The 12,625-nt window shown below is 45.2% G+C and overlaps 1 protein-coding gene across 4 annotated transcripts in view; it reads right to left on the reverse strand.

Moving 5' to 3' along the window:
* The window catches only part of COL4A5 (collagen type IV alpha 5 chain), a 3,591,008-nt gene that overhangs the window by 1,058,662 nt on the left and 2,519,721 nt on the right, over positions 1-12,625 (reverse strand). The window lies entirely within an intron of this gene.

Genomic DNA, 12,625 nt, shown 5'->3' on the forward strand with positions numbered 1-12,625 from the left:
ACCAATTTATAATGAACAAAATCAATGCATTACTATATGACTCATACCAAACAGAGGGCACAATGCATACAGTATGGTCCAGATTGAAGAGAGATTACAAAAAAGGTTTTATAAATATGATCAGAGGCATGTTACTTAGGGATCAACATACCTGGTTCGGTCACTCCCAACTCTCCTAACACTGCTTCTTTGTACTGACACACTGAAGGTGCTAACTACATTTGTACCCACAAATTAAAAGAAAAAAATATATACCAGCAGACCGTTCTTAAAAAGCTGATTCCACTCATTTGAAAACTTACTTAGATGTAACTGCACTTTGAGTAAGAAACAAGATACAACAAAGTGTACAATAAACACCACTGGATGTCCAGGAGTCTAAGTTGCAGATCTCAGTTAGCTCTTTCACCATTCACTGTACACCCCAGCGTGACATCTATATTTATGAACTGTGTGTGTGGGGTCTTTGTAATATTTTTTTTAATTTCAGATCAAATTGGAGTACATGTATTTATGATAATACAGCAGTTCTTTCACAAGGAAACAAATGACACATTTTTGGTAATATGGCCCCCTTTACCACTAGCAGAATTACCAAAAATGGCATTTGCTGTCAGACCACAAGCTCAGCGCCCTTGCAGTCATAACATTTGCCTTTAAACTCCTACAGCTTAACTTGCAAAGACTGTAAGCTTAGATATGACAGAACTGTGTGTGTAAACTCTGGGTATTCCTTACAGCTATTGCAATGACAACTAGGGTTTCTTCTTTCAATCCCATGCAGGTTCAAACCATGGATGCCAAACTTAGGCTGATTACATAACTGATATGGCTGCACTAACACCGAAGCACAGCTGCTGAAAGAATGAAATCCCTCAAGGTAGAATACATTCCAGATCTGTCCTGGACTGGCTACATTCATCTAGTTATCCAGGAAAGGAAGGACATACCCCCCTTTAGATATCTTCTGAAACAATAATTAGTTACTCTGTAAATACATTTGGTGCCAGATACTACCTAAAGCATGATTCTTAATGCCAGAATCATTCTGGACCCAAGGTAAATACTGTCTTTTACTTGAATGTGATTAGTATATTTTACATATTATTTGACACAATCTTGTTTTAAAGTTTTGCCTGTATATGTAGTGGTATGTATAACATATTGCCCCTAGCTGTAAAGGGATACCTGTGCATGATGATAAATATTTGTAGATTGTATGTTGGTATAAGGTCTTGCTTGCTTGATCTGGGTTGTGGCTGAAAAGGCTCTTTGTACCAATCCACTCATCAGGTTAATACACATAAAATAAATAAATTAATGTGAGAAATTGCTGGTAATTAGGGAATATCAGATCTAGCATGACTGGTTAAAGCCAAAGCTACCTAAGCTTGCTTCAAAGCAGACAATCATATATATCTTGTGTTCAACAAAAGTGGAAACCCGTTTTTTTGTATGAGGAAAATCCCCCTACACCTTCCACTTTTCATAATTTATGAAGTCAGTAGTCCCTGTTGATTGCTAAAGGTCACACTGGTACCAGTGACTACTAAACAAATGAACCACCAGCTAGACCAGTACAAAAAGCAATTTATTAGCAAACAAAGTTAAAAACTTTGTTTGCTAATAAATTGCTTTCTGTGCTTTTCTGGCTGGTTGTTCGTTTACTTCATAATTTAGGGCAACATTCAAACACGTGGTGTGCACTGGGCAATATTTGTACATGGGTAAGCTCTTGGAACCATGCCATGTCAGTCTTTACCATAGCTTACAGTGATATTGAGTAACACAAGCAAATGAGCAGAAGACTCTATATCACATATGGCAGTATTACTTAGCTGAGCATGGCTACTGTCGCTATCTGATCTCCTCATCTGAGAAGTAACTAGACAGATGGTGGATCAGCAGTACATAAGATCACCAAGTGTAGTACTTCAGTACAACAAACACACAAATAGGTACAATTCAATCACATCAGTAAGCCATAATAAGAAGTTATGTACCTACCATAACGTTCCATGTTAGTTGTCTTCTCTCGCCTTCTTTCTTGCTTGATGGGTTCGGAGCCGATCCCTCGGCTCCGACTCGGCACTTGCTTTAGCTCGAGAACTCCTTTTACCAGCTCGAGGCAGCCCCATATCCCATAATGCAAGGCAGGAAGTACCCAGATCTCGTTTGTTGACAAAAGGGCAATAACACCAAGCATAACAATACTTCCCAAAGGAACAAGAAACTTACAAATGGAAAAGGGACCAGGTCTAAATGGTCTTTAGCATTATAGTTTCTTATACAAGGTCTGTCCAGGCCAGGGGGAAGGAGGGAGGGTCAGAAAGAAGGCGAGAAGACAACTAACATGGAACGTTATGGTAGGTACATAACTTCTTAATGTTAAGTTGTCAATCTCGCCTTCATTCTTGCTTGATGGGACCGCGTCCCTAGCACCTCTATCCTGGGTGGCTCAATGGAACAGACTCTTGAGGACTGTAGAGCCAAAACTGGCTCTGTCCCTGGAGGCCAAGTCCAATTTGTAATGGGAAACAAAAGTGTGAGGAGTGGCCCAAGTGGCCGCTGCACAAATAGTGTCTAAAGGTAGTCTAGCTTGAAAAGCTGTAGAAGTAGCTAAACTCCTAGTTGAATGTGCTTTAGGTTTTGAGCACAGCTGTTTTCCCCTGATCGTATAAATCTCAGTGATGACCGAAGAAAGCCATCTGGACAAAGTCACTTTAGAAACAGGAAGGCCTTTATTATTATCCGCATAGGAAACAAAAAGTTGATCAGATTTTCTAAATTTTTTTGTTTTGTCCAAATAATATCTAAGCTGACGGTGGACATCAAGATAATGTAACTTTTGTTCAGCTCTATCTGAATAGTTGGGAAAAAATACAGGGAGATCAATAGATTGATTCAGATTATTTTTTGAAGCGACCTTAGGTAAAAAGGATGGATTAGTTCTCAAAGATACTCTGTCTTTGTGAAAAATCAAATAGGGGGGTCGAACCGAAAGAGCATGAAGTTCAGACACCCTCCTGGCAGATGTGATAGCCACTAGGAATAAAGTTTTCCAAGAAAGATATTTCAGGGAACAAGAAACAGCTGGCTCAAAGGGGGGAAGAATCAAGGATGTCAGCACTAAATTTAAATCCCACTGAGGAGGAGGGTTCCTGATTGGAGGCTTTAGTAGGAAAATTCCTTTCAAAAGGCCCTGCAGAGTCTATGGGACATAATATTATGATCTGCTATCCCGACATGAAAATTAGAAATAGCAGCCAACTGAACTCTGACTGTGGAAGAAGAGGAGCCTGCATGGAAAATCTCTGCTAAGAAGTCCAGAACTGCCTGAACAGGGCAGTAAAAGGATCAATATTTTGGGCCTTAGCCCAATAAGAGAAACGTTTCCATTTGTGTGTGTAAATCCTCCTGGTAGAGGATTTTAGTGAAGCTACTATGATATCTCTAACTGGGTTAGAGATCAAAGGAAGCCTGGCTAAGGAAGGAAGTGGAGCAACCATGCTGTGAGGTTGAGAGAAGGGATTGACCGGTGCAGCTGACCGGATTGGTGAATCAGTAGATCTGGTACTGGGTCCAGATGCCACGGCTGCACCAAAAGGTGACGATGGAGGAACGGAAACCAAACTTGTCGAGGCCAGTAAGGGGCAATGAGAATCAATTTGGCTCTCAAAACGGTAGCTTTCTGGATCACCTGAGGGATCAGAGGAAAAGGAGGGAAGGCATAAAGAAGTCCCTGGGGCCAATCCTGGGTCAGAGCGTCTCTGGGGGGATGGCCTGATAGAGGGAAGAGGCTGAAGAAGTCTGGACATTTGCTGTTTCGGGGAGTAGCAAAAAGATCGCAACATGGGCGACCCCATTCCAGAAAAATCTCTTCCGCTATGGATTGCTTGAGAGACCACTCGTGAGGCATGAGAATAGCTCTGCTCAATCTGTCCGCTATAATGTTGGTTTTCCCAGGGATATGCGTTGCTACCAGAAACCGATGAGATGAGATGGCCCATTGCCATAGTTTGAGGCCTTCGACACAAGGGTAGGACTTGGTTCCGCCCTGTTTGTTGATATACCAAACTACAGACATGTTGTCTGTGTGGACTGCAATTGTCCCTACGGGAAGAAAGTCGTTGAGGGCTTGCAACGTTAAAAGCACTGCTCTCATCTCCAGGACATTTATGTGCAGATGGTACTCGAACGGTTGCCACGTCCCATGAACCATCCTGCCCTGATAATGACCCCCACCCGATCAGGGAGGCATCCGTGGTGACAGTGGCTATCGGGGAGGTACATAGCACCTGCCTTGGTGAACCTGAGGCGATGTGATCCACCAAGCAAGATGTTCTTTGCATGTTTGTGTCACCAGAATCTGGTGACGCATTGGGAGTTGCTGGTATGACCACTGTGTGAACAGCATCCACTGAAGGAGGCGCATGTAGAATCGAGCCAGGGGAAGAAGAGTGATGGCCGCAGCCATAAGACCTAATACCTTTAGAACCATTCTGGCCTGTACCTTTTTGCTGGCCAGAATGATCCTGACATGAGTCTGAATGTCTGAAACTCTTTGTTCTGTAAGGGTAGCTGACATCCGAACAGTATTTAAGTTTGCGCCTATGAAGGTAATAGACTGGCAGGGCGATAAGGATGACTTTTAAATTGACTGAGATGCCCAAATGAGAACAAAGGTCTATTGTGTAATCCCTGGCTTGTATAAGCTGATGCCTGGTGGTGGCCGACAGGAGCCAGTCGTCGAGATACGGAAACACCTGGAATCCTTGACGTCTCAGGTGAGCCGTGACCACTGCCATGCATTTGGTGAACACTCTGGGGGCTGTAGTGAGACCAAAGGGCAGGGCTCTGAACTGGAAATGACTGGACCCCAGCCGAAAGCGGAGAAATCTCCTGGAGCGTCTGTGAATTTTGATGTGATAGTACGCATCCTGAAGATCTATTGAGCACATCCAGTTGTCCTTCTGTAAGAAGGGCAGAATAGACTGAAGAGTGACCATTCGGAATCTTGTCTTCCTGACAGACTTGTTGAGTCTGCTGAGATCCAATATTGGTCTCCAGTCTCCCGTCTTTTTGGGGACCAAAAAGAACCTTGAGTAGATTCCGGGCTCTGAATGGTCTATTGTGACTGGCTGAATGGCTCTTTTTTGCAGTAGTTTTGCGATCTCTAACTCTGCAATATCCCTTAGACCGGGTGGTACATCTGGAAGGGAACTTGAGGGGAAGGGACTTTCCTCGAAAGGAATTATGTAACCCTTGGATATGATCGACTGTACCCATCTGTCTTGAGTGAGGGTATGCCAGGCTTCTGGGTACAGTGATAATCTTCCCCCGACTGCCTCCAAGGAGGGACAGCCGGGCAACACCTCAGGGATGCTGAAAAGGCTTTTCAGGAAGAGACTCCCTGTTGCCCTGGTTCTTGGACCCCTCTGCCTCTAGAGCGTCTGTTGTTGTTACCCCTCTGCCTCTAGGGGTAAACTGACCACGTGAATCCGGCGTGACTCCTTGGGATTTACGGAACCACATCTTCCCACCCTTCTGTCCTTTGGGATAAGGCCTAGAAGGGTGGAAAAACGGACTCCAACAGCAGAAAGAGTCTTGCCGTCCTGCTCACACCTGGTCAAGGTTTCCTTCACCTGAGGGCCAAACAAAGCTGACCCATCAAAGGGAGAATTTGTGAAGGACGCCTTAAAGGGATCCGCAAAATCACATAGCCGCATCCAGGCTTGGCGTCTAAGAGCCACACCTGTGCCCGCGGCTCTACTCGCTCCATCAGCAGCATAAGATATTAACCGCATGGAGGAGTTAGCAATGGAATTGAGGGTTCCTAGCTGCGAAGCAATCTATTCTTGGGCCCCTGCAGCTGTAGGATCCTGAACTACTTCCCCCAGCTCCTTCAGGATATCTCTCTGGAGTCTGGTGAAGTGACAAAGATAATTCAGCGAACGCATAGCAAAGGTTGCTGAGGAAAACAACCGCTTGCCGTACCTATCCATGGTCCTAGAGTCCTTATTAGGAGGATGGACGGGCACGGAAGGATCTGCAAGTTCCTTTTTGGTGGCCGCAGCCACCACCATGGCATCAGCGGGACACCTTTGTAAGGAATTGTTTGTCACTAGGGGCAGTTATAAATTTAGAAGGCCTCCTAGGGACTGGCTCTACAGAGTCAGGAGCTGTCCACGCCTTTCGTGCTATAACCTGCATAAGGGGGTCGAATGGCGGAGACACCCAGGAGGTGGAGGGCCGAGATCCAAACGCCTCTAGGTATACTGACTCATCCTCAGAGGGATTGTTGGAGGGCCAGTTTCCCCTCTGTTTCAGAAGTTCTAGGATGTCTGAGAAGGAGACATCCTCAGAGGGGATCTAGGGATCCCTCTGACTCATCAAAGTCAGTATCCGAAGTCACACACCCAGGGCAGTCTACAGGCTTCCTCTTACACGTCGTCTGCCTAGGAGGATCGCCCGAAACAGCAGGAGAATCCTCGGAAGAGGGGGAAATTCCCAATGGGGAAACCTGAGGCGGAGGATCTCTGGGTCCTGTAGCAAGAGAAGTGGCAGAGACGTCAACAGGTACAATAGAGGGAGGAGCTGCGGGAAGAGACTGCTGACTGATACCAGTGGCCAGTACACTCTTCATCACCTCGAATGCTCCCCTCCCAGGCAGGTCCGAGAGACCCCGCTCCGAAGAGCTAGGAACTCCAGGGGCCACCGAAAGGGAAGTCTCCGAGGCAGATGTCGGAGCCGAGCTCACCAAGGCCGAGGCTCCAAGAGGAAGAGCGGGTTCGGACAAGGGTCGATGCCACTCACCCCTCGGAGGAGACCATGGAAGCCCGACCACCGAATCCCTCTAAGGAAGAGGAGATAAGAGTAGGGGCTGAAGGAACAGAAGGGGGTATCCGTCCTCCAGCCGTAGCAGTAACCCTGCCCGAAGACTCCAACTCCAAACTCTGGGGTAGAGTTGAAGGAGGAACTGTAACAGGGTGTGGACCAACAGTCGTCTGCTGAGACGGACTGTGTAGCATTTGGGCCAGTACCTGTGACTTGAGCAATCTACTGACCACTCTCTCTAGGTCATGGTCTGACAACCTGGATGACCTTGAAGATCGGCTCCGATGGCTCCGCTCCGATAGAAGAGGAGAGGCGGAGCGAAGTAACGGCACCAAGGAAGGAGCCCTCGCCCTCTTCCTGGAGTGGGACATCGGAGCCGATATTATTGATCCTGTCGGCACCGATTTCGGAGCCGCAGAACGCCTCGATGTATCGGCTCCAGCGAGCCGATACGCCACCAGAGTAACGGTGTCGGAGCGGTCGGAGCCAACACCGATGCCTGTGCCACATGGGTGTCGGAGCCGATCGGAGCCGACACGATGCCCGATAATGGGTGTCGGAGCCGGTCGAACCGACCCCACAGTGGTCAGCAGATTCGGCACCGATAGCCATCGGGCGAAGGCTTAGAAGATCAGAATCGGCTCCAGCCGAGCCGATCTCGACTCTATACGAGTCGAGCCGAGGCCACAGGCTTAGGAACAGAAGCCTGGGTCTTGGCAGATTTGTTGATTTTGTGGGGCCGACTTAGCCGGAGAGCCCTCCGGCTTAAGAAGACCCCTCAGAATCAACTTATTCCTTCTCTCCTGCAGGACTCTCTGGCTGAAGGAGTGACAAATAGCACAGGAGTCCTGCAGGTGAAGAGGGCCTAAACAGTACAGGCAAGAAGTGTGACCGTCTGTCAGAGACATCTTCTGACAGCACGAGTCACACTTCTTAAAACCTGAAACCCTCTCTTTAGACATAGTGCCCAAAAAACACACACACACCAGTCCAATTAAATTAAATTAATCCCAAAAGGGGATTTATTAAATAAACCAACACACACACCCTAACAGGGGGGGGGATGGGAAAGGGAAATTAACTGACTAAAAAAAAATTTAAAAGAGACAGGGATTTCTGTCAGAAAAATTAAGTTTAAAGTTAAACTAATAAAAATAAAAGGTTTTAAGTGAAAAGGGGCTTAAAAGTCACAAAAGTGAATTACTTACCAGGAGCTGGTAAAGAGAAGACCTCCCAAGCGAAGCGGCAAACGAGATCTGGGTACTTCCTGCCTTGCATTATGGGATATGGGGCTGCCTCGAGCTGGTAAAAGGAGTTCTCGAGCTAAAGCAAGTGCCGAGTCGGAGCCGAGGGATCGGCTCCGAACCCATCAAGCAAGAATGAAGGCGAGATTGACAACTTAACATCTATATTTTAATCATGATGATAGACATATACACACCCACAACTTATACCAGCAGTGTACCTAAATTTTACATTTTGAAAATGTTAATATACACTCATTAGAAGTGTTTTAACAGCTGTTTTGTGTAAGCCCACCTACACAAACTACAGGCCAACTTTGCTATTCCTCACAAGCCGGGGTATGCATAGTAACATGGCTACTCTTCACACACATGACTATCATTACTGCTGTTTGTAAAGGCTGAAATTGAGCATATGGTTTTCCTGCAGTTGTGTCTTGGATATCCACATGGAACACCTGCCATTGGTCTAAATGTATGTGGTTCGCACAAAGAACATGGCACATCGATCTTATGGAGACACCAGGCATTCTGTTGAATTGACCAATGACAGGAAGCATAGATCACTGAAATGCCAACGTAATACTTCAGTAGATACAAATATTGAACAGTAATAATGCTTTTTGATATCATATCATTAACTACACTGATATGTCTCATTATATATTGGTGTTTTGGGGATGAAAGCACTCCTGCCTTGTATTCTTGTCACACTAACTGCATCATGTGTGGCACTGTGCATGATACACAGACTTGTAATTTTAATTTGAATAATGCTCCAATTGTTTTATGGACCACAAAGGCTCCATACACCAGTAACGTTTGTATACCACATACCTTTCTAAATCCCACTCTAAACCCATAAATGCCACACCTTTGGGATAAGGGAGTTTTAGTTTTAATAAATTAAAAGTATATGGCTACTTGTATCTAGGTCTGAGTGACTGATACTCTGGACAACTTGTACGTGTTGAGAGTACACTGACATCCAAATATGCTTAGCTGTGTGCATTCTTAGCTTGCTGTATGTTTTACAGGCATGAAAGTCTTTTAGTGCTAGGTCTGAACAGAAGTCTCTGGATCTCTTGGGATCTGGGAGAAATTAAAATAATTCAGTGATCCATGTTAATGGTTCTCCATCATTCTTTGTAGGTTGAAAACTTTCTTCTCATCACTATCAGCATAACTGAAGGGAAGTGATTCCACGCCCATGAAACTGCTCAAAGGAAGGCTTAGGGGGGGAGACTATCTTCCCTCTTTACAGGAGTCCATTTCTTGGACTGCTTGTAGATCTGCGGTTTCATAAAATGATACTTTCTTTTTGTTTCCACTGGATGCAGAATATCTTTAACAAGACATACAGTGGATATAAAAAAAAGTGTACACACCCCTGTTAAATGCCAGTTTTTTGTGATATATATAAAAAAAAAAAAAAATAAGGCCACAATAAATAATTTCAAAACTTTTCCCATCTTTAATGTGACCTATAACCTGTACAATTCAATTGACAAACAAACAAATCTGTTAGGGGAAAAATATAAAAAATAAAAAACGTACAATAAGCTGATTGCATATGTGTGCACACTTTTAAACTAATACTTTGTTGAATTTGAATGTATGAATTGAAGTATGAATTTACTTCTACCACTAAGGTTGTAGCCTTGACAGGTAGGCATTGGGCAACAATATTTGTATGATACCAGTGTGCACTTTAAGGGCTTTTCCTCTTCCCACCATGTGTGCCTACTGAGTTAGTATACATAAGTTAAGGGGTGCATTGGGAGATTGTTCCCCTTCAAAAAATATTTGATCTGTACGGGGGAGGTTGTTGTTGTGTCTTTCGGGTTTTCCCGGTTAGGGGTCGCCACAGCGGAACTCCGGTCTGCTAATGATTGGTAGTTGATTTTTATGTGCAGAGTTACCAGCCCTGACCCACAACCTTCAACGAAGGTACGCCCATTCATGCATGTCTCCACGCAGAAGACGCTCTAGCTGAGAATCGAACCGGACAGCGTCTTACTGTGAGGTGACAACGCTACCACAGCACCACCACCGCGGGTTTAAGTAGCTGAATTGTGTTCTCTGTCAGTTCTGGTTGAGCAGATTGTTTTCAAGTGATTATGTCTCAATTGTTCATAGAGGAAGCAAAATAAAAATACCTGCTCTCACAGCATGACAGCAATCAAGGAGTCTGTTATATTGCTGTCATTAAATTAAGTGGAATGAATAGACAGACAAAATGGTCACTGAGCTAGAGTCTTGGATGCCTGAGCCCACTGGAGTGGGGAGCAAGAAAAAAGTGAAGTGGTACAATTTAGAGACTGTCTGCATTTTCTGTCTTTTTTTCAGCTCTACAAGTTTTTTTTTTTTTTTCTGATCTTCCTGATCAAAAATATTTTGCCCATAAAAGGGTGACATATGCATCTCCTGCTGTAAATGATCTGGGAAGTATGACTGTGTGAAAAAGATACATTACCTGAGAACAGCCTTATTCGATGCCATGGTGGTGCAGCAGTTAGCGTTGTCGCCTCACAGCAAGAGGTTCTCCCGTTCAATTCTTGCTAGAGCGCCTTCTGTGTGTAGTCTGCATGTACTCCCTGTAGTCGAGTGACGTTAAAGGCATGCAGGTAGGTGTGTGCATGAATGGGCGTGCCTTCTGTGAAGGTTGGGAGTCGGGCTGGCAACTCGGCACCGTAAAAATCCTCTGCCAATCATTAGCAGACCGGAGTTCCATTGTGGTGGCCGCTAACTGGGAAAAGCCGAAAGACAAGACCTGAGAACAGCCTTAATGTCATAAGAATGTACAGTGCAGAAAGACATACTACTATATTTTGATAGCCATGAAAAAGTTCACAGGACCTGCATTTTTATCTGTAACATAGACATATTCCAAAAGAAGCTTAATCTCATTAAGTAAATGAATTGATGTAATGGGATCCTATCTCACCTACATTCATAACTGATGGGTTCGGAGCCGATCCATTGGCTCCGACTCTGCCACTATATACTAGAACGAAGTCTCTAATTGGCTGGGCTACCCCTTATCCCAGAATGCACCACGCCTGCTTCCCCAGATCTCGTTTGCCACTTTTCAAGCTAGATGTGGTCTCGACTTGGCTGGAGCTAAGTGGTTTTTTGATTACTTTTTGGTCTTTTGACCTAGGGTTTTCTTCACAAATTTAACAAACAGCTGTTTTAACAGCTTTACGTGTGTGTGTGTGAACCTGTTTTGGTATTTTTTTTTTTTCTACTTACTGGGCAAGGCCCATTTAAGTTAGAGGGCCCTTGCCCTTATTTGTGTGTGGGTGTGTTGATTTTGTCTCTACTGTACGTCCTGTTTTATCGGGCTAAGCCCGTTTAAGTTAGAGGGCTTCTGCCCGTTTTGTGTTCTGTATCTCGGGCCAGTCCCGTTTTGAGTCAAAGGGCTCGTGCCCTACTTTAAGGTTTGCTTTTCGTTGTGGGAAACAGTTGTGTGATAGGATGTCTAAAGAGCAAAAGTCTGGTTTTAAAAAGTGCACCAAGTGCAACTACAAAATGTCTCTTACTGATAGCCATGCTGTTTGCGTATATTGTTTAGGACCGAAACATTTGCAGGAAACATGTAGTGTTTGTCATGCTTTTTCCTCTAGGGTCCTTCAAGAACGAAAAAATAAATTGATCCTTAAAGGCCTTATTAAGCCCTCCTTTGAGGAAGCTTTGGCTTCTCCTTCCTCTCCAGCTTCTAAAAAGAAAAGGTCGTCAGCTCCGACCAGTCCGTCGGAACCGACTTCCAAGAAGCATAGGTCGACCTCTTCTTCCTCGGCTCCAATGGCTTCGGAGCCTCAGGTGGAAGGGTCTGCCTCGATACCTCTTTCCTCGGCTCCATTGGTGTCAGAGCCGCAGGTTGGAGGATCGAGAGGCGAATCACCTGCTTCAGCTCCTTTGGTCTCGGAGCCGTTGGAGGTGTGCAGCTCAGACTCTCCCCCCCGGCCCCGAAGTCCCCTTCGGCGCCGATGCTTATTCATACGGTTCCGGATCCGGTGCCGATGGTGTTGGAGCCATTTCGGAGCTGGTCCCCTGGTCTATCAGAGCCGAGAGAGAAGTCGTCTCGGCCCACATCTATTTCCTCTAAATCCTCCAGGTTGTCAGACTCAGATTTGGACAGAGTTATCCAGAGGCTTTTCCAGTCCCCGGTTTTTGCAAAAATGGTCTCTGCTCCAGCCCACTCAGCTCCGGAGCCGGTCCCCACTTCCCCACTTTCCTTTTAAAAGTACAATTAAAAAATGTGACTGTGCAGAGATCACATGCAGCTGCCACCTATTTTAAAACAGTTTTTGACCTCTATTTTCCTCTACCATATCCATCAAATACCATGCCCTTTTGGCCCATTCATTCCCCCTGACTGCAGGAATTTTAGGGCATCAGAACAGGGGAATAAGAAGCAGAGATCATGGACATTATTCAACTGAGTTTAGGAGATTTTTTGAATGTTTCTAGCTCCCACTATGCAACAAGTGGTGCAGTATACAGCATACAGGTCAGTGGGTAAGCTTCTATATAAATGT

The sequence above is a fragment of the Protopterus annectens genome, chromosome 15.part0 (genome assembly GCF_019279795.1).
Source record: "Protopterus annectens isolate FY-2018-M chromosome 15.part0, PAN1.0, whole genome shotgun sequence".
Lineage (NCBI taxonomy): Eukaryota > Metazoa > Chordata > Ceratodontiformes > Protopteridae > Protopterus > Protopterus annectens.